The sequence below is a fragment of the Carcharodon carcharias genome, chromosome 31, assembly GCF_017639515.1.
Source record: "Carcharodon carcharias isolate sCarCar2 chromosome 31, sCarCar2.pri, whole genome shotgun sequence".
NCBI lineage: Eukaryota > Metazoa > Chordata > Chondrichthyes > Lamniformes > Lamnidae > Carcharodon > Carcharodon carcharias.
This window is the reverse complement of record NC_054497.1, coordinates 1,625,001-1,646,722: the sequence shown is the minus strand read 5'-3', so window position 1 is coordinate 1,646,722 and position 21,722 is coordinate 1,625,001.

Genomic DNA, 21,722 nt, shown 5'->3' with positions numbered 1-21,722 from the left:
GTATAAGGGTTTGGCATAGAAAGGGTTAATGTGGGACTGTGTACAGCACCGGCCACAGTGTAATGTAAAGGAACACTTCGCCCGAGGTGTAGAGGGCAGTCTTGTGCTGGACAGAGACGTGTGCAGAGGGCAAGCATGGAGACAGCTCTGAGCTTAGACCCTATACTGTATATATGTACATAGTTGCTATTAGTTAATAACCACTTACTGTTAAACTATACAAGACTGAGTACCTCTTTGTGAGACCTACCGAATAGATACAATATCTTACAAAAAAGTATAGTTACTATAACAATGTAGGAAACACAGCAGCCAATTTGTATTGCGTGCGGTTCTGGAATTCACATTATAGGAAGGATGTGATTGCACTAGAGAGAGTGCAGAGGAGATTTACCAGGATGTTGCCTGGTCTGGAGAGTTTTAGTTATGAGGAGAGATTGGATAGACTGGGGTTATTTTCCCTGGAGCAGAGGAGATTGAGGGGGGGACATGATTGAGGTGTATAAAATTATGAGGGACATAGATAGGGTTGACAGGAAGGAACTTTTCCCCTTGGTGGAGGGATCAATAACCAGGGGGCATAGATTTAAGGTAAGGGGCAGGAGGTTTAGAGGGGATGTGAGGAAAGATGTTTTCACCCAGAGGGTGGTGGGAATCTGGAACTCACTGCCTGAAAGGGTGGTAGAGGCAGAAACCCTCATAACATTTAAGAAGTATTTGGATGTGCCCTTGCGATGCCATGGCATACAAGGCTATGGGCCTAGTGCTGGAAAATGGGATTAGAATAGTTAGGGACTTGTTTGACTGGCGCAGACTTGAAGGGCCTTTTCCTATGTTATAGACTTCTATGACTCTATGACTCAATTTGTGCACAGCGAGCTCCCACAAACAGCAATGTGATAATAACTAGATCATCTATTTTAGGTGTAGGTTGAGGGATAAATATTGGCCAGGACACTGGGGGAGAACTCCCCTCCTGTTCTTAAAAATAGTGCCATGGGATCTTTTACATCCAGCTGAGGGGGTAGTTGGGAACTTGATAACGTCTCAGCCAAATGACAGCAGTACCTCATTCCCTCAAATCATAGGCATAGATTAAGTACATGGGGAGGCAGTGGCATAATGGTATTGTCACTGGACTAACATTCTGGAGACCCAGGGTAATGCTCTGGGGACTTGGGTTTGAATCTCACCACAGCAAATGGTGGAATTTGAACTCATTAAAAATATGGAATTGAAAGAACATGTAAGCATGTCCCCTGAACCCCTCCAGTTAGCTCCTGCTGTTTCTGGTTGTGAGAGATAATAAAGCGAGTCGGCAATCTGTTTAGTTGATCATGGTTGAATAGCTGGCAGTGGGTGCAAGCTGTGAGCTGTAGCAATATTAAGTGTGTGCGGGCGAGATGAAGCACATGAATGTTTAATATGTGGCCTGATGGATGGAGATTGCTGCTGTGTGTGCGAGTTGTATTTGTGGTGAATTGAGCAGAGTGTGAGGCTAGTGGTGCAGTTGACAGGATAAGACATTCGAAGATGACTCGCGCGCGAGGTCATTGAACTTGCGGCACTGTATCCAGATCCATAGAGCTTAACTCCTCTCATTGACCAATAGGGCTCTCTGCTGCTACGGCCTTACGAGGCAATTCTTCAGGGCCTCCTGAACCCCCCGGGCACAAGATGCCACTCCCCCTTTCCACCTCCTCCAACAAGGTCCACTGTTGAAAATCCATGGAGCCCCTCACCTTCCATGTTGTGCCATTCTTCACAGTTTCCCGGGTCAGATTGACCGCCCGGGTCAGATTCCGGGTCAGATTCACCTCCCGGGTCAGATTCACCTCCCGGGTCAGATTCACTTCCCGGGTCAGATTGACCGCCCGGGTCAGATTCACCTCCCGGGTCAGATTGACCGCCCGGGTCAGATTCACTTCTCGGGTCAGATTGACCACCCGGGTCAGATTCCAGGTCAGATTCACCTCCCGGGTCAGATTCCGGGTCAGATTCACCTCCTGGGTCAGATTCACCTCCCGGGTCAGATTGACCGCCCGGGTCAGATTCACCTCCCAGGTCAGATTCACTTTCCAGGTCAGATTCACCTCCCGGGTCAGATTCACCTCCCGGGTCAGATTCTGGGTCAGATTCACCTTCCGGATCAGATTCCGGATCAAATTCACCTCCCGGGTCAGATTCCGGGTCAGATTCACCTTCCGGATCAGATTCCGGGTCAGATTCACCTTCCGGATCAGATTCCGGATCAGATTCACCTCCCGGGTCAGATTCACCTCCGGGTCAGATTCACCTCCCGGGTCAGATTCCGGGTCAGATTCACCTCCCGGGTCAGATTCCGGATCAGATTCACCTCCCGGGTCAGATTCCGGGTCAGATTCACCTCCTGGGTCAGATTCACCTCCCGGGTCAGATTGACCGCCCGGGTCAGATTCACCTCCCGGGTCAGATTGACCGCCCGGGTCAGATTCACTTCCCGGGTCAGATTGACCACCCGGATCAGATTCACTTCCTGGGTCAGATTCACCTCCCGGGTCAGATTCACCTCCCGGGTCAGATTCCGGGTCAGATTCACCTCCCGGGTCAGATTCACCTCCCCTGACTGCCAATTCTGCTCCAGCGCTTTCCCCCTTTAAGAGATGCGGGCTCGCCTTTAAGTGGTGCTGGCAAGTTACGATCTTGAGCCCCTGCTGATGCATGAAGCCAATGAAGGCATTTAGCACTGGCTCCACGCAGCAATCATTCAAATGATCAGGAAGCATGAAGTTGGCGAGCTGCCTGCTTTACATTGACGGGGGTTAATTGTGCATGGCGATGCCTGGTCCAGTTTAAATGGGGGCAGCGGTGGGGTGGTGGAGTGGAGGGTGGGGGCTGGAGGTGCTACTCAATTTAGTCCCCAATATTCTTAGAGAAATGCAAAGGAGGCTGGAGCGGGGGAGAATATAGAGATTCAGCAAGTACATCGAATCCTATTCCCTACCCTCTGAGCTGTGAAGAGTGGAATCATATAAATAATGCAGAAGCAGTTCAGCTGCCTATCCAGATCATTTTATTGCACAGAACGCATAAAATATTCATGCTACAACATCCAATTTGTTTTATTTAAAGGGAGGAGACACTTTTTGTTCCCTTTGTGGCGTTCTATATGTGCAGAAGTAACATGAAATCCAGTAAGGACTAAACGGCTTCTTCCCCCCGTCAGAATGGGACATATTGACCACTTCATGATGAGTCTGCCCGCACTTTAGGAGGCACCAGTGTTGTCAGAGGCAAGAGCGCACAGCCAGCTGCAGTCACGCTGGCTCCGGCTTTCCCCCTTGTGCTGATTGCTCAGTTCACCGGCCCATAATCTTGACCCAGCGCTAATGACACAAACAACCGCATTGCCGTCAACCTGCAAAGCTGTCCCCCAGTGCGGTGATAACCTTTTCGTCCATACAGGGAGCTGCAATGTATATAGAGTCCCTGCAGGCAGTAAAGCCTCACCCGTGAGAGTCTGGCAGCCTCATGGATCGTGCACCACTCCAGTGCCTTGGCGGCAACCCCCAACCACAAAACGCATTGCGGCAGGATCGCCGGAGTTCCCCCGACAGCACCTTTCAAACCCGTGGCCTCTACCACCCAGAAGGACAAGGGCAGCAGACGCATGGGAACACCACCACCGCCTGCAAGATCCTCTCCAAGCCACTCGCCATCCTGACTTGGAACCAAATCGCTGTTCCTTCACAGTCGTCTAGCCAGCAACATCGACAGCCCATGAACGAATATTAACAGAACAACCTTCAATTTTTAACAGCAATTTTCACTGAACTGACCCACCCGGAAAGGGACGAATTGTTGGGTTTACACCCCTCCCGATTTTTTGTTTTTCCTTTCGTGGGATGGGGGCATCGCTGGCAAGGCCAGCCAGTGTTGCCTATCCCAAAGTGCCCTAGAACTGAGAGGCTTTTACTAGGCCATTTCAGAGGGTAGTTAAGAGTAACCCACATCACCGTGGGTCTGGAGTCACAGGTAGGCCAGACCAAGTAAGGACAACAGATTTCCTTCCCTAAAGGACATTAGTGAACCAGATGGGTTTTTACAACATTCGATGATAGTTGTCATGGTCACCATCACTGAGACGAACATTCTACTCCAGATTTAGTTCATTGAATTTAAATTCCAACAGTTGCCATGGTAGGTTTTGAACCCTTGCACACAGATCATTAGCCTGGGCCTATGAAATACTTGTCCTGTGACATTACCAGTGCACCACCATCAGCGCCATAGCTGGTGGGGCATGAAACCTGGATTCAACATCACAAAAATAGATTTTCTGATCATTATTATGTTTCTGTTTGTGGGAGCTTGCTGAGTGCAAATTGGCTGCCATGATTCCATCAGATGTCACGGGGAGTGATTTTAATGTTACCTTCTCACGGATTGGCCTCCCCGCTCCTCTGGACTTCTCCCTCGCCGAAATCTCAAGACCTCCGCCGGACAACCGTGGTGGGGCTACTCACCCTTCAACCTCATCTCAGGGTGGGGGAGAGAGCGGAAGCTTCCTGTCCCTTGAATATGCTGCTTTCCACCCCGAACAGATAGCAAGCTGACCGGCGAGGATTAAAAGAGGCCAGGGAGTTGAAATACCGAGGGCCTGGGTGGGGTCTCCAGGGGGTCAAGCTCACGGCCGTCAGGTACGATGCTGGTTTGACGTGCCATTTGATTGAGTCTTCAGTGCAGTCACACAGAAATGTCTTAGCCTTACCTCTGAAGCCACAGGTTGTGGGTCCTAACCCTACTCCAGAGACTTACCCACATAATACAGGCTAACACTCCCAGTGCGGCACCGAGAGAGTGCTGCACTGTCAGAGGTGCTTTCGCTTAGATGAGCTATTAAATAGAAGCCGCAGCTGGACTTATGAGATTTCACATAAGTATTCGAAGAAGAGCAAGGGTCTTCTGCCAATATTTATTCTTCAGCCAGTACACCACCATCAGCATCATCACTGGTAGAGTGTGAAACCTGGGTTCAGCCTCACAAAAACAAATTACCTGGTCATTGTCACATTGCTGTTTGTGGGAGCTTGCTGTGCACAAATTGGCTGCTGAACTTCAGGTTTACAAAAGTTCCGCTGGTTGAAAAGAGAGACCTGATGCTGAAGCTTTTCACCTTGCGCTCATCAGGACAATTAAGAATGCCAAATTTCAAACGATCACCACAATTTATGCTACAGGAGGGAAGGTGCTGATTGGTTTGCAAAATTCTAAGTGTGCTGAGAGCTACATTAAAAACCAACTTCAGGTAATTAGTTGAGCTCATAACATGGATCGTTTGCTTTTTCCAGAAGCGACATACATTCATATGCAGGGAGCCAACCACCGCAAACAATAGGAATATGTTCAAGCAATGCCCCTCTTTTGAATTACCCTCGGCTTGGGGAGCCGAGAGCTGCCGATTGCTTTCTCCATAGCAACGCCTCAGCCAATCAGATTCAACTTGCCAACCAATCAGCACCCTTTTGTCCCGTAGTATAAATTGTTGTGATCGTTTGAAATTTGGCATTCTTGTGTCTGTCTGGATGAGTGCAAGACGAAAAGATTCAGCAACTAATCTCTCTTTTCAGCAACATTCAAGCTGCTACATTTCCTAACTTACAACAGGGACTGCACTTCAAAAGGTACTTTATTGGCTGTAAAGCACTTTGGCACATCTTGAGATTGTGAAAGGCACTATATAAATGCAAGCCTTAATTTTTCTTACACTGGGTTGGGCATGCAGCTTACCTGGTGAGTTTCCCATGACCATAAGTTAGGTTAAAATTACTCCTCCAGATCCCAATTGCACAAATCACACCTGAAGTTAAAATGGGGCCCAAAGCAACAACCAGACCGGCCTGAAAAATGTCATTACTCTTTCTTCTGAAAAAGCTGTGGGAAAAGTGGTTGCTATGCAGAAGAGTCTGAAATTTGGACTGGAATTTTACACAGAGGAGGAGCACCCTCGTGTGGTTGAGAAGTCAGGGGTGACCCTGTCTCCGCTTGGCTAGGCCATTGCTTGCTTCAGGCTGAGATTCCCACAGGAAGCCTCGCAGGAAATGTCACTCCGAGAGCTGCTGTGCAATCAAATGGTCAGCAGCCCTCTACTCACAGCAGCACCACCGGGACATTGACCAGTGACCCGGGACTACAGCAGCCCCCAACGCCGAGGAGTCATGGTTCCGGGGGGCCCAGCCAGGTCTGCGATTGTCCAGGAGCCAAACTGGCCGGCCCTTCCAAGAGTTTCAGGGAGCCAAGTTCAGGAAGGTGGAGCGAGCACACATGGAGGGTGGAGAGTAACGTGGGAGTTGGGGCCTCTGCTGAACACAGGGTGCCCTGAACGGGAGGGAACCCCACCACTCTCAGCCCCTAAATAGACCATTAGGTTTCATCAGGTAAAATACCAAAATTACCCAGACGTTTTTAAGTGACCATGTAAGAGCCTCAATTGGTCCAAAGATGGATGGGCTGTCAGACACTTCCCCGGCTGATAATAAAATACCTGCAGAGGTGGATAGGCCAAGGCACATAGGACATAGGCACGTTAGACTCAGGAGCAGGAGTAGGCCATTCAGCTCATCGAGCCTGCTCCACCTTTCGATAAGATCATGGCATTTCTGGTTGTGGTCTCAACTCCACTTTCCTGTCTGCCCCCTACATAACTCTTGACTGCTATAGGGGCCATAGGAGATGGACACGGCACTGCCTCCATGCATTCAATTTTATGCCTTGCTCCCACCCCGACCTGCTAACCTACTTCAGGGGAGGTGAAGGGGGGGGCGGGGGCATAGAATTCCACCAGTTGGTGTGCGTTAGCCCTTTCTATTCTTCCCAATGACCTACAACTAACAATACCTCGCCATCACCTGTTTTCTGCTATTCTTCTCTTACCTCAGGATTAACAGGAGAAAAAGATCCTAATCAGTTTGGCACTTCTTCAGGGAAGCTATGTGACAAATCTACATTGCAAGGTAAGCTCACGCACCAAGCATGATTTTAATTTCTTCTGAGACCTCAACAAACCCCCAAAGAGTTTTGTGTAACATCATGGCTGACTTGGCAAAGAACAATCAGACAATCAGGGCCTGTCAGCCAGACCTTGAAAATAGGCCACGAGTGGACTAATCCCACCATGGGTGACAGAAGATCTGCGAGTGCAGAGTTTTGAAAGCACTCTGACTGTTTCTCTTAACGCCAGCTGTAAGGGATCTGAATTAATAATCCTGATGCATGTTTGATATTTTCCATTGCATTGGAAGCAGTTCAGAGAAGGTTTACCAGACTAATACCAGGAATGGGCGGGTTGTCTTATGAGGAAAGGCTGGACTTGTATCCGCTGGAGTTTAAAAGAGTAAGAGGCAACTTGATTGGAACCTTTAAGATCCTGAGGGGTCTTGACAGGGTGGATGTGGAGGGGATATTTCCTCTTGTGGGAGAATCTAGAACTAGGGGTCACTGTTTAAAAAAAAAAGAGGGTGTTCATTTAGGGCAGAGATGAGGAGAATTTTTTTTCTCTCACAGGGTTGTGAGTCTTCGGAACTGTCTTCCTCAAAAGGCGGTGGAAGTTTTTGAATGTTTCTAAGGCAGAGCTAGATAGATTCTTGATAAGAAATGGGGTGAAAGGTTATCGGGGGTACGTGGGAATGTGGAGTTGAGGCTACAGTCAGATCAACCATGACCTCATTGAATGGTGGAGCAGGCTTGAAAGACCGACTGGACTACTCCTGCTCCTAATACATATGTTCGTGTGATTGAGGGATTGGAAAAGGCACCAGGGAGATAAAAACAAAAAACTGCGGATGCTAGAAATCCAAAACAAACCAGGGAGAACTGCCCTATTATTCTTTGAAATAGTACCATGGGATCTTTTATGTTCACCTGAGAGAGGCAGACAAGACCTTAGTTTAATGTCTCATTTGAAAAGGTGCCTCCAACATTGCAATTTCTTCTATCAGAGAGTAATCAATCTGTGGAATTCTTTACCGCAGAGAGCTGTACAGGCTGAATTGATAAGTATATTCAAGGCTCAGATAGATAGATTTTTAATCAGTAAGGGAATCAAGGGTTATGGGGAAAAGGCAGGAAAGTGGAGTTGAGGATTATCAGATCAGCCATGATCTCATTGAATGGTGGAGCAGACTCGATGGGCCGAATAGCCTACTTCTGCCCCAGTGTCTTATGGTCAGTATTGCACTGGGAGCATCAGCCTCAATTTTTATGCTTATATCTTGGAGTGTGAGTAGAACCTGGAACCTAAGGTCTCAAAATGAAGAGTGCTACCAACTGAGCTACTGCTGAAGCTCAACATATTGAGTGGTCAGTGAATGTTCTTACCTGCTGATGGGGAAGAATAAAATTGCCACAGCTGCAGCTATGGCAACAGATGATGGGTGAAACTCCTGGTGATTGGAAGGGTAATGGGTGGAGGGCAGAAGCAATCAGTACAAAGAAGCACATGGTGACATTCCCTCCATCTTCAGGGGGATTATTGCTGTGCACAGACAACAGATACGATTGCTGAGTTCAGACCGCAAGGGGGTTATTATTGTGACATCCCCAAGCCTAATGTACAAGTGTCTGAAGACATGTTAAGCTGTTGACCCAAGTGCACACGCCTGTGGTTAGGCTACATCAACATGGTGGTGAAATGGGCAGCCAGGACAGAGTGAAACTGGTCTTCAAAGGATTTCTCCCTCTCAAGTTACCCCAAAGAAGATGATTTTCTTCAAGTGATGCCTTGGCTATAAGGAGTGCGGCAGCAAAGGAGAATGTGCTAAAATACACGGACGGAGTCTAAGAGCTCACTGATATACAACTAACCAGTACAATAATTGAGTTACCTCTCAGCATTTTATATACTGGAATCAATCCTCAATGGATGCATTGGCATGTGAGGTTCCTGTGTGTTGGGGGAAGGGAAAGGAAGGTGAGGAGAAATTTCTGGACAGCCCATTGATAGGTTGGCTGACCATAATTTAAGATAGACCAATTGTGAGTCCCCCCTCAGAAAAGCCAGGGGCTCAGACCCTGATGAGCCCCAATAGGAATCTACAGAAGGCCTCAGTTTGCAATCATGGCTTTCTGAAAAATCTATATTTTACAACAGTCTTTGGAAATTTGCTCCACTCTGATTGGAACCTGATAAAGTCTACAAAAAAAGGGTTTAAGGGAAAAAAGGACTTGAATTTATAGCACGTCTCGTACAACCTCAGCGTTTTACAGCCAATGAAGTACTTTTGAAGAGTCGCCACTGTTGTAACGTAGGAAACATGGCCGCCAAATTTGTGCACAGCAAGCTCCCAAGAAGAGCAGCATCTGTGGACAGAGTTAACATTTCAAGGCCACTATGACTCTTCTTCGGAACTGGGAAGAGGTAGAAAGGTGATGGATTTTATGCTTTTAAAAAAATGAGGAGGGGGTTACGTGGAGAAAAATAGAACGTCAGGGATAGGTTAGAGGGCAGGCGGGATTAAATGACAAAGATGTCATGGAGCACAAGACAAAGATATTGGGAATGAGAGTATTAAAGACTAAAGCTATGCCCCAGAGTAGGTGTTAATAGCAGTATAAGGGTCAGCACTGTCTGAAAGCAAAAGAGCAGAATGTGTTAATAGTAGAAAAAGAATCAGTGCTGACTGAAAGCAAAAAGATGGAAACAAGATCCAGACTGACACTTGGGGGGAACAAAAAAATTCAAAATGGAGGACAGAGTTCATGATCTGAAGTTGTTGAACTCAATGTTGAGTCCGGAAGGCTGTACAGTGCCTAATCAGAAGATGAGGCGCTGTTCCTCCAGCTTGTGTTGGGCTTCACTGGAACATTGCAGCAGGTCAAGGACAAAAGACTGTTAATAAATTGGTACAAACTCCGATCAATCTCACGTTCGTGCTGTCCCACTGCCTGAATTCTGATCAAGAAGAATTGAAAAAAAAGACTTGCATTTAGACAGCACCTTTCACAACTTTCATATGTCCTAAAGCACTTTATATCCAATGAAGTACTTTTGAAATGTAGTCACTGTTGTGATGTAGGATCAATGTTTGCCAATTTGAGGACAGCAAGCTCCCACAAGTGACGATATGACAAAGGTAAGGGTTACCTGTTTAGCAATGTTGGTTGAGGAATAAAAATTGGCCGAGACACCAAGGGCAGGATTATACGGCAGTGAGATTTTACATTCCCGCCGAAGCTTAGAGTGGCTCGCTGCATTTTACGGCCCCTTCCCCATCCGTGGATGCAGCTTCGCCAAAAATGCAAAGGCCGCTTGGCCTTTTCACCGAACAGTTGGATGGGCAGCGAAAAATTCAAATCAGTTAATCGATTGAGGGCCTTAACAGGCCGTTTAATCGTCGTCGGCGGCTGTGGTAATGCTGACTCCCCCACGCAGCCGCCGACCGAGATATCCTGCGAGTGCGCGATGATGCTGGGACGCTCGCCCGACATGGCCGCCCGCGCCGGTTCATGCTGGTCCGGGCGCCTGCCCGACGAGGCAAAAAAATCCTGCCCTCCAGCTCCTTCAGCACATCCGCTCTGTTCCTCCTTTAATAGACCCAACGGGTGATATGGGAGTGACATTCACAGGCTGCCCGGGGTCTCGGTGGGGGGACGGCAGCGGTGGGCGGTGGTGGGCGGTGTTGGGCGGTGTTGGGCGGTGGTGGGCGGTGTTGGGCGGTGGTGGGCGATGGTGGGCGATGGTGGGGCCTGTGCTGAAGCGAGTTTACTGAGCAACTTCACAGCGGCTGTTAAAACATTGATGAATTTTCCATGAGCTAATTTCAATTTCAGATTTGTTCTTCTGGCAGGTGCACATTAAAATCTTTCAAATCCTGCAAACACTGACATTTAATTTCAAAATCCCGAAGACACCAGTGATCTGAGAATCAATATGGAATGTGACAGTTTGCATTACAGCCTCAGCATTCTTTGTTTCACTGAACATATCGCAGCTCCATATTGTTCAGCGTTTAATTGGGAAACACTGGGCTGTAACTTCCGAGCTCCCCAGCTTCCGATTGGAAGCGGTGTGGGGGTGGCGGGGTGTCTGGTGGGGGAGGGGGTGTGGGGGCGGGGGCTGCTACCCCAAAGACGCGCTGGGGAGTTCCTGTCGGAATTTCACAGCTAAGGGTTTGCATGGCAATTGCCCAGAAATGCCCAAACTTCCTCTGGGCGGTTGCCCTGCGCTGGGAGCCATCTGAAAATGTGACTTAAGTTGTACACTTCACATGGTTCTGACAGGGTTACATCAATAGTCACTCAGGGAAAGCCGGAGGAATTAAAACCTCTCCGAATTTCTGGGTAGCTATTGTGAAGGCCCAGACTTCCCCCCACTCCTCCCCAGGGGACTCCCCCTACACCCGTGACTCCCCAGGGGACTCCCCACCGCCCCTCCCTCCGAGACCCCAAATAATCACCCCCCACAGTATTCCCCCAACCTCCGATCCCCCCTGTGACCTCTGATCCTCCCTGACCTCCGACCCCCTCAACCCGCAACCCCCAAATCCTATCCACTTACCTTAGAAACTTGCCATCTCCTTGGCCTGTCAATTTCAACTGGACCTTTAACTTATCTGGTTTACAGAGAGACATAGAAAAGAGAAGCAGGAGTAGGCCATTCGGCCCTTCGAGTCTGCTCTGCCATTCATTATGATCATGACTGATCATCCAATTCAATAGCCTGCTCCCGCTTTCTCCCCATACCCTTTGATTCCTTTTGCCCCAAGAGCTATATCTAACTCCTTCTTGAAAACATACAATGTTTTGGCCTCAACTATTTTTATGTGGTAGTGAATTCCACAAGCTCACCACTCTCTGGGTGAAGAAATTTCTCCTCATCTCAGTCCTAAATGGTCTACCCCGTATCCTCAGACTGTGACCCCTGGTTCTGGACACCCCCACCATCGGGAACATCCTTCTTGCCTCTACCCTGTTAGAGTCCTGTTAGAATTTTATAGGTTTCTATGAGATCCCCCCTCATTCTTCTGAACTCCCGCACATATAATCCTAACCGACTCAATCTCTCCTCATATGTCAGCCCCGCCATCCCAGGAATCAGTCGGGTAAACCTTCGCTGCAATCCCTCTATAGCAAGAACATCCTTCCTCAGATAAGGAGACCAAAACTGCACACAATATTCCAGGTGTGGTCTCACCAAGGCCCTGTATAACTGCAGCAAGACATCCCTGTTCCTGTACTCGAATCCTCTCGCAGCGATTGTCATTTAATAAAAAGGGGGCGTGTCCTTCTTCGATCCGACTCTTCTGGACTTGGACGCTGGGCCTTGAGGGCAGCTGTGCTGCCTGGATCTCACCCGGCCTGAGCCAGAACGTCGGGCAAGACAGGCACGGAAGAAAACCCACGCTGGGACTTGGGCACGGAGTGGCACCTGACACTGATATGCCACTCCGGGGAAGTTACGGCTAACTGAGTGAGTGGCCCTTAAGAGCAGGGCAAAGTTGAAAACGAGTAAGCAGCAAGTCATGTTAAATTTCAACGAACCTTGGTTCAACTACACTTGGGGCGGAATATTGGGGGGGCAGGTTGTCAGCAGTGGGGGGGGGGGGGGGGCGTAAAATTCCTCGGGTCGTCTTCCCACCAGTCTCCCACCCACCCGAACCTTTCTGTAATTTTACAGTAGGAGGTGCGAGGCCTAGGCCCGGCCTGTTTGGCTTTGCTCTAATTGAGGCCCCGAAAGTGGCCAATTAATTAATTTTCAGACTGACGGGCGGAGGTCAGAGGCAAAGGAGGAAGCCTGGAAAGTGACCCTACACGGGCCTCGGGTGGGTAATTGAAGGGGTTGGTGAGGGAGACGCCTCCATCAATAGCTTCCTTTTAACTTTGGGCATTCCACCTCCCACCATCCCCAACAAGGTCTGGCCCCTGTGGACACTCACTCCACCTTGAACTCTCCACCAGCACCTCCTCCTCCCTTCTCTGCCCAATCTCCCCGGGCCCTGACCCTGAGACCCCCACGCTTACCTGGTCCTGGACACCCGGGACTTAGTCTCTGGGAACTGCCTGCAGCTCCAGGCAGGGGCTAGAGAGCTGTCGGCCAATAAGGTTGGCCAGCCGTTCCCTGAGGCATGGCATCCTCTTGATTGGGGTCTGGGAGTCCCAGCTCCATGCGGTTAACACTTCTTGGAGCCTTAAATAGCGGTGGGTCAGGCAGTATGGGTGGCGATGCATTGGCCGCCGACTCTTTGGGTGGTGGGATGAAATACCTTGTCTTCTGAAGAATCCTGGCCTTGGAGTCCTGGTCTCCATCTCTACAAAAAGGATACAGAGGCACAGGAGACAGCACAAGGGAAGACTTGTTAAGGGAACTAAGGAGTTCAAACTATAAGAGACACCACCATAGCTCCTGAAAAGGGAAAGCAGAGGAGAAACCTAATATTATGAAGGAGATTGGGGTGTAGACGTAGAGAAGATGTTCCCATTTGTGGGGAAGCCCAATAGTCACTAATAAATCCAATACAGATTTCAAGAGAAGTGGTTAGAATGGGGGACTCACTGCCTCGTGGAATCGTTGAGGCGAGTAGTGGATACACTTAAGGGAATGCCAAAAAAAAATGCCTGAGGGAGAGAGAAAGGAAAGGTTGTGTTGATAGAAATGAAGTGAGGTGGGAGGAGCCTCATGGAAAACATAAACGTTGTGTTACGATTGGATGAGGAGGGGTCAAATGGCCCCCCCTCTTTTCCCTCTCCTTATTTGACCACAGCAGCATTTTGGATAAGAGGGATGTCTTTGCAAACTCAGTGAGCCTTTTAACCGTCTACACGCTGTGACCATAAAAAACACGATCAGACAGCTTTTCTTGAGTATTTAAAAAGAGAAGAGAATAGTTTTTTTTATTGTATTTAATGTGGTCTAAGTAAGATAATAAAAAAAAACCACTCTGACCTTCACACACTCACCTTGGGAAATAGTGAGCATAATATGATGGAGTTTTGCTTTAAGTTTGAATGCGAGATAATTCATTTCAAAACTAGGGGCAGGGTTTTCCCTTCATTGGGTGGGCGTGGAGGGCGGGCCTGGGAGTGGCCGCAAAATGGACCACTGACCGCGGTCGGGTCCCAACCATGATTTCACGCTGGCTGGTTAATAGTGGGTGGGGGGGCAGGGGGCAGGAGGAGGGGAAGTACAGGAGTCTGTGCATGCGTGGGGGAATGCACGCTGACAGCTCCCTCAGGGCACAGAGCTGTCTCCGGGAGCTGAAGGTTTGGGCAAAGGAAGTTAAAGCTTTAATAAATGATATAAAGATGACCCCACACGTGACTCAGTCACACGAAGAGGAACATGTTTAAAATGAAGTGGAAACATTATTTTGAGTTTTTTTACTTTACTGTGGGAAACCTCATCCTGGCTGTGGATGAGGTTTCGTAAAAAATGCAAAGGCCGCCCTGCCTATTCGCCTGCCCACCCACCAACCGAGCAATTTAATTAACGCTTTAAAGGCCTTAACAGGCCTCTTAGTTGTCAGCGGCCGCGCTGCCGACTCTCGCGCGCGCCCACCAACCGAAAGATCGCGAGAGTGTGCGATGACCTCGGGACGCTCGCCCCACACCACAAGGTTGCACTACACAGTCTTCAACACAGGCCTAAGGCACACAAGGAAAGGTAAATCAAACGTGGTAAACCAAAGTTAACAATTGCATTAGATCAAAGGAAGTGGTTTATGAGGATGCCAGAAAAAGTGGTAAGCCTGAGGATTGGGAGCAATTTGGAACGCAGCAAAGGAGGACCAAGATACTGGTTGAGAAAGGGAAAAGAGAACATGAATGCAAACTAGTGAGGGACATAAAGGCAGATGTAAAAGCTCGGTTAGGTATGTGAAAAGGGAAAGGTTAGCGAGGACAAATGGGGGCCCATTACACGTGGGGACTGGAGAATTTATAGTGGAGAGCGGGCAAATGGTGGAGAAACTAAGCAGTTACTTTGCATCTGTCATCATGGAAGAAAAAATACTGAACGACCAAGAGACTTGTGAAACTGAGGAATGAAAAGAAATTAGTATTAGTAAAGAAGTAGCGCTTGAAAAGTTAACTGGATTGAAGGTTGATCCCCTGGACCAGATGAGCTTCGTCCCAGAGTGTTGAAGGAGGTGACTAGAGAGATAGCGAATGCATTACTGGTTATCTTTCAAAATTCAATAGATTCTAGAAAAGTTCCTGTGGACTAGAAATAAGCAAATGTAACCCCGCTATTAAAGGTGGGAGGGAGAGGGAGAGTGGAGAACCACAGGCCTGTTAGTTTGACGACAGTAGTACGGAAGATGTTAGAATTATAAAGGATGTGTTACTGGACATTTAGAAAAGAGTGGTAGAATTGGACAGGATTAACATAGATTTATAAAAGGTAAATCATGTTTGACAAACTTCCTGGAGTTTTTTTGAGGACCTTTGTGGATATTGTAAAGGAGAACCAGTGGATGTGGTGCATTTGGGTTTTCAGAAGGGTTTTGATAAGATCCCACACAAGAGGTTAGTAAATGGGATTGGGGGAAATACACTGGTATGGATTGAGAATGGGATAACAGATAGAACGTAGAAAGTAGGAATAAATGGATCATTCTCAGGCTGGCAGGCTGTTACTAGTGGGTTACTGCAAGGATCAGTGCTGGGACCACAGCTGCTCACAGCCCATATCAATGATCTGGATATGGGAACCAATTGTAATATTTCCAAAGTTGCTGATGACATCAAACTGGGTGGAAATGTAAGTTGTGTGAAGGATGCAAGGAGGCTTCAAGAAAACTGACAGGCTAAGTGAATGGGCTAGAACGTGGCAGATGGAATAGAATGTGACTAAGTGTGAAGTTATTCATTTTGATAGAAAAAACAGAAAAGCAGCTCATTTCTGAAATGGTGAGAGGTTGGGAAGTATGGGCGCCCAAGGGGACCTGGATGTCCTTGTTCATGAGTCACTAAAAGTTAGTAGGCAGGTGCAGCAAGCAATTAACTCTTTTAAAGCCAACCTAATGATCTAAATGAACAAAATGAGGGATAAAGTAAACACAGCCCCTAAGTTAGGGTAGCTGTAAAACCAAAGACAAAGTTTAGAGAAAACTTACAAACATCAAATCAAAATGTGATTAAGGGGGTTGATAAAGCACCCCAGACCCCACAGTGCCCACCGGGCAGGGAGGGCCTCGATGGTGCTGGCAGACACCCCGTGCTCCCTCTCTGTAGCCGTGGAAGAGGGGCAAACAGTCGGGTGGGACGACTCCCTCGATCGCTCGCTGCCTGGACCTGTTAATGTTCAACTTGGCCAGGCCCAGGAGCAGGTTCAGGCAGCAAGCAATTAGGAAGGCAAATGGTATGTTGGCCTTCATCGCAAGGGGATTTGAGTACAGGAGTAAAGATGCCTTGCTGCAGTTGTTTGGAGCCTGGGTGCGACCTCAGCTGGGGCAGAATTTTCCCTGCGTTGGGCGGGCCTGGGTATGGCTGTGAAACAGACCACCGCCCGCGAGCGTGCTCAGACCGCGATTCCATGCCAGCGAGCCAGTTAAGGCCCGCCCAACGTTACACGCAGCTCTGCACTGGCTGGGGAGGGCCGAGCGGGCGCAGGGCCCTGTCAGCCACCGCGTCCATGGCCACCGGGGGCCGGTTAAAAAGCAGCCCAGGGAGCCCCTGGGAGGCTGCCATGGGGGACGTCCCCTGAACCTTCGTGATGGACCCAAGTGCGGCTGGGCATGAGAGGCGGGAGGGCAGACAGTGTGGGCCCTCGGCCACCTCCCCACTTTTCTGATGAGTGCCTCGCTGCCTTCCTGGAGGAGGCGGCTGCCAGGAGGGACACCCTTATCCCCAGGGACGGGAGGCGGAGGCCACCGCACCTCACCAAGAGGGCATGGGAGGAGGTGGCAGCCTGGGTGAGCGGCCATGGTGATGTGGTCCGGCACACAGGGGCGCAGTGCTGGAAGCACTTCAATCACCTGCTGTGCTCAGGAAGGGTGAGTACCATGTTGGCATGCATCAGTGTGCAGATGTGTTAAGGTTTGACTGTCCCCCCATGGACCTCAGGGCTACTAAAGTCTGAGTGCCGACTGTCAATCACGCCAGAGCTGGCCAAGGGGGTGAGCCCTGGCTGCTTGGACTGAGTGCCTGCGGCTCGAGGGCCATGACTCAGATTTGCCCAGTGAGCTGTTCCTCAGCTGGGGTTGGCCAGGCTGCAGTGGTGCTGCAGGTAGAGAGCGGGATAATCCATGCTCCTCTGTCCTTTCAGGAGAAGACTGCCCACAACAAAATTGAAAGGTTGTGGACCGGAGGAGGCCCCACTAGCCTCCTCATCCTTTCAAGATACGAGCAAGATGCCCTGGAGCTCAAGAGCCAGAACGCCCCACGTGCAACCGGTTGTGGAGAGGGGGGCTGCCAGACGAAGGTAAGAGTGCAGGGAACAGGGGTGAGAGTAACGGATTGTGCGACCGTTCGAGTGCAGTCTCTTCATTGATGTGAGCCTCAATCCTGGAGTCCCCATTGATCATTGGAAGACGAGGGCACCATGCTGCAGATCCCCATTGTCTCACCAGGTGCCTGGCCTGTACAGTGACAGTGTGATGACTTTAACTAGTGACATGTCCTTCTTCTCCCATTTATGTTCACCAGCAGTTGTTCGCTCTGCAGACCCCAAAGGGCCACCCCTGATGCCAGAGGACCACCGGGTGTCATTTGTACCTGCGTCACACCCGCTCTCTGAAGCAGGCACCAGAGCAGACACCAGGACCTCTGTTGGCATTAGAGAGGCGGCAAGTATGTTGGTGCACATTGGTGAGGGCACTTCACAATTGCTTGAGGTGCAGGTGGAGCAGGGAGTGCCCAGGGCGCCGGCAGTCAGAGGGCTGCTGGGGACAAGGTTGATGCTCAGTCAAAGGCTGATGTTGGGCCTCTGGAGTCGCTCATTGGGCAGCAGATGCTGGATGTCCAGTGGGACGTATGGGGGGATCTGGCGGAGATCCATCAGGGAATGCATGTCATGATCTCTATTATAGAGGAGTCCATGTGGATTGTGAGCACTGCGTTGACTGTCATTGTTGAGTGCACTGTCTGCTCCACTGAGACAGTGATGATTCTCATGGAGAGTTCCAGGGACAGAATCAGGGGTTCCTGGGGTTGTGCTCAGACCTGCAAACTCTCACACAGACACTGAGCTCAGGTGATCAGTGCCAGAGTGGGAGATAGATGAGGCACCCAGTATCCTAGCTAGCTGCCCGTCCATCAATGAGCAGGGAAGTCCAGAGCGATCTCATGTTGGCACATGAGCTGCTTGTTGTCTCTGTGGGCTCCTCTCAGGGCGCTCTGGATGATGGCAGCAGCCCCTCTGCCAGTGACCATGGCATCTGATGAGGCTGTGGTGACTGGGGAGATACCAGTTGTGGCACTGGCCATTCACTCCCAGGTGGGGCCAGCACAGGCTCCACTGGCCAGAGGACGACCGCCAAGGTCATCAATGCCAACAGGACAGCAGAGTGAGCAGCTGTCTCCAACGCTGCTGCCAGTGAGGGGGGAGCACCTTGACGTAGTACTCACAACGTAAATTAAAGGCACCATGAGCACAAGAGGGACAGGCCACGGGTGATTTTATGTTCATTTATGTTTACTTTATGTATATTGGTCTGATGTTGAATACCAGAAATGTTTCTGTTAAGATTTTTGAACTGTCAGAACGATGTAAATTTTGTTTCTGTCATCATTGCCTGAGTACACTTCACCTTTTTATTTCCTTGGAGTGGGCAATGCCAGTATGTAATGCTGGACGTAGGCGAATCTTTGGGATTCTCTATCCCGAGGGCTGTGGAAGATCAATCACTGAGCATGTTCAAAACAGAATTTGATAGATTTTTCTGGAGTCCAATGACATTAAGAGATATGGAAATAGCGTGGGAGAGTGGTGTGAGATAGATGACCAGCCATGATCTAATTGAATGGCAGAGCAGGCTTGATGGGCTGAATGGCCTACTCTGCTTCCTATGTTCCTAAACACACTCGAAGTTCACGCACTCATGTAGCTTGTAGCATGGGGAGGATTGAGTGAAGTAAAATTAAGGGGAATATGACTCTTGGAGGTTGGTGACTTGGCTGGTTTCAGGCTGAATTCAGCAGGCCTGCTGCTGTCACTCACTGGTCCCCCTGCTCTCACTCTGTGGTCCCGCTGCTCTCACTCGGTGGTCCTGCTGCTCTCACTTGGTGGTCCCGCTGCCCTCACTCGGTGGTCCCGCTGCTCTCACTCTGTGGTCCTGCTGCCCTCACTCAGTTGTCCCGCTGCTCTCACTCGCTGGTCCCGGTGCTCTCACTCGGTGGTCCCGTTGCTCTCACTCGGTGGTCCCGTTGCTCTCATTCGGTGGTCCCGCTGCCCTCATTCGGTGGTCCTGCTGCTCTCACTCGCTGGTCCTGCTGCTTTGTGCACCAAGGCAGTTTAAAATGATGGACGAATGATTTATCAGTTTCTCTGATGACCACAGTGATGAGTTGAATTATTTTTAAAATCTCTGTCCATGGCACCTGGATAGTCAAAATCAGCAGACAGGGTTCAAAAACTTGCAGATTGGGTGGAGAGAGTGTTGGGGGCACAGTGGTGGGGGGGGGGGGAGAGAGAGAGAAGAGGAACCCACCTCAAGGTCTTGTTCCTTCAGCATCTCAGTTGCTTGTCTTGTTTTGCAGGGCAAGCAGGTGCAAACAACACACACAACTATTGGTTTGTCACACAACCTTCTGTCTCCAACTGCCCAGTGATCCAAAAAAGGTCATGGCTAGTGTATTCCCATACTAAATTGATTCGATCGTGGCTGGGAATTCCTCACTCAGCCAGGGTACCATTGTCTAAGTGATTATGACTAATGCTTTGCCTCCACCCAGTTGAGTACTCTGTTGAGTGTCTGGCCATTTTGCTAATGGGATAGGAGATGGCCTCAATTCATTATCTTTCAAGGACATTGTTTCTGATGCAAAGTTTGAGACAAGTTGTCTCAATTTCAATGGTTTTTGGAATATAGAACGAACAGTGATATAAATGTACAGCCATCTTTGACTATGATCCCAAATTACTGGCTGTCGCTTTAGTCTTTTAAAAAAAATCAATTAGGGGGTTCCAGCCAGTAAATTCAAAACTCGTTTTTTGATACAAAGCATAGTTTCACCACAATTGACACAATCCGGTTGGGTAAAATGATACGTTTCTGTAGCTTTAATTCCACGTAATACCACGTAGAGGAGGTTAGGTGCATCAAGAAGCACTGGCCAGTTAATACTGAGGTCAATCAGCTGCCATACAAGGGAATGCAGTTTTCATATTCTCACTGGTCAAAACAAGTGAGGGAGGTAAGGAATCCCACAGGCTGCAATGGTTTAAAGTAAGAATTAACGCAATGGGGGACAGGGGGTGAAATTTGCATCGATGGGTAGACAGAATGAGTGACAGTACATTGACAGTCCACTTGGTAGTCCACCCGATAGTCTTTCCCAAGCATAAAATAGGATGCCTGGCCGCTATCACCTATTTTGTGCTTCCGCCCAAGATGTGTTTCACTCCCATTGCATCAAACTTGGCTGGGAAGGCAACACACTCCAGTCAGGCTGTGGGTCTGATTTACATCAGGGTCCATAATGTTATCGATCCCAGTTTAAATTCAGAAGAGTCCCAGAGGCCCTCAATTTGAATCACAGGTTTCCACGCACTTTAGGTATTGAGTGAATAAAGAAGTGTATAACACCTCATAGAATGCCACAGCACAGAATGAGACCATCCTCCCTATTGTGCCTGTACCAGCTTTTTGAAAGAGCTACATACAAGTAATCTCACTTTATTTTATTTCCCCCATTTTCACCTGCAAGCTTATATCCAATTCCCTTTGAAAGTTACTACTAAATCTTACTGTAGCTGTACAAGGCCTTGGTGAGACCACACCTGGAGTATTGTGTGCAATTTTGGTCTCCTTACCTAAGAAAGGATATACTTGCCACAGAGGGAGCACAGTGATGGTTCACCAGACTGATTCCTGGGATGGCAGGACTGTCGTATGTGGACTGATTGGGTCGACTAGGCCTGTATTCACTGGAGTTCAGAAGAATGAGAGGGGATCTCATTGAAACACATAACATTCTGACAGGGATGGACAGATTGGATGCAGGGATGGTGTTTCCTTTGGCAGGGGTGTCTAGAACAAGGGGTCATAGTCTCAGGATATGGGGATAGACCATTTAGGACTGAGATGAGGAGAAGCTTCTTCAATCAGAGGGTGGTGACCCTATGGAATTCTCTACCATAGAAGGCTATGGAGGCCATGTTACTGAATATAGTTAAGGAGCAGATAGATAGATTTCTAGACACTAAAGGTGTCAAGGGGCATGGGGAGAGAGCAGGAACATCGCATTGAGATAGAGAATCATCCATGATTATATTGAATGGTGGATCAGGCTTGAAGGGCTGAACAGCCCACTCCTGCTCCCATTTTTACATTTCTCTGTTTCTAAACTTCCTTTTACTGTTCTTTCGAGCAGTACATTCCAGATCTAACTAAAATACACCAAGAATTATAAAACTGTAACTTAGGCAGATTTTGATAAGCTGCCTCACTCGGTCTATTTTCTTCCAGGTTTTCCCATTGCCATGGCTTATCCATATTATTTTTACAAAAACATATTAAGTGGCTTGGAAGAATACAGAACAAATTGGTAATAAACAGCATTATCTACATGCACCATTGATAATCTTT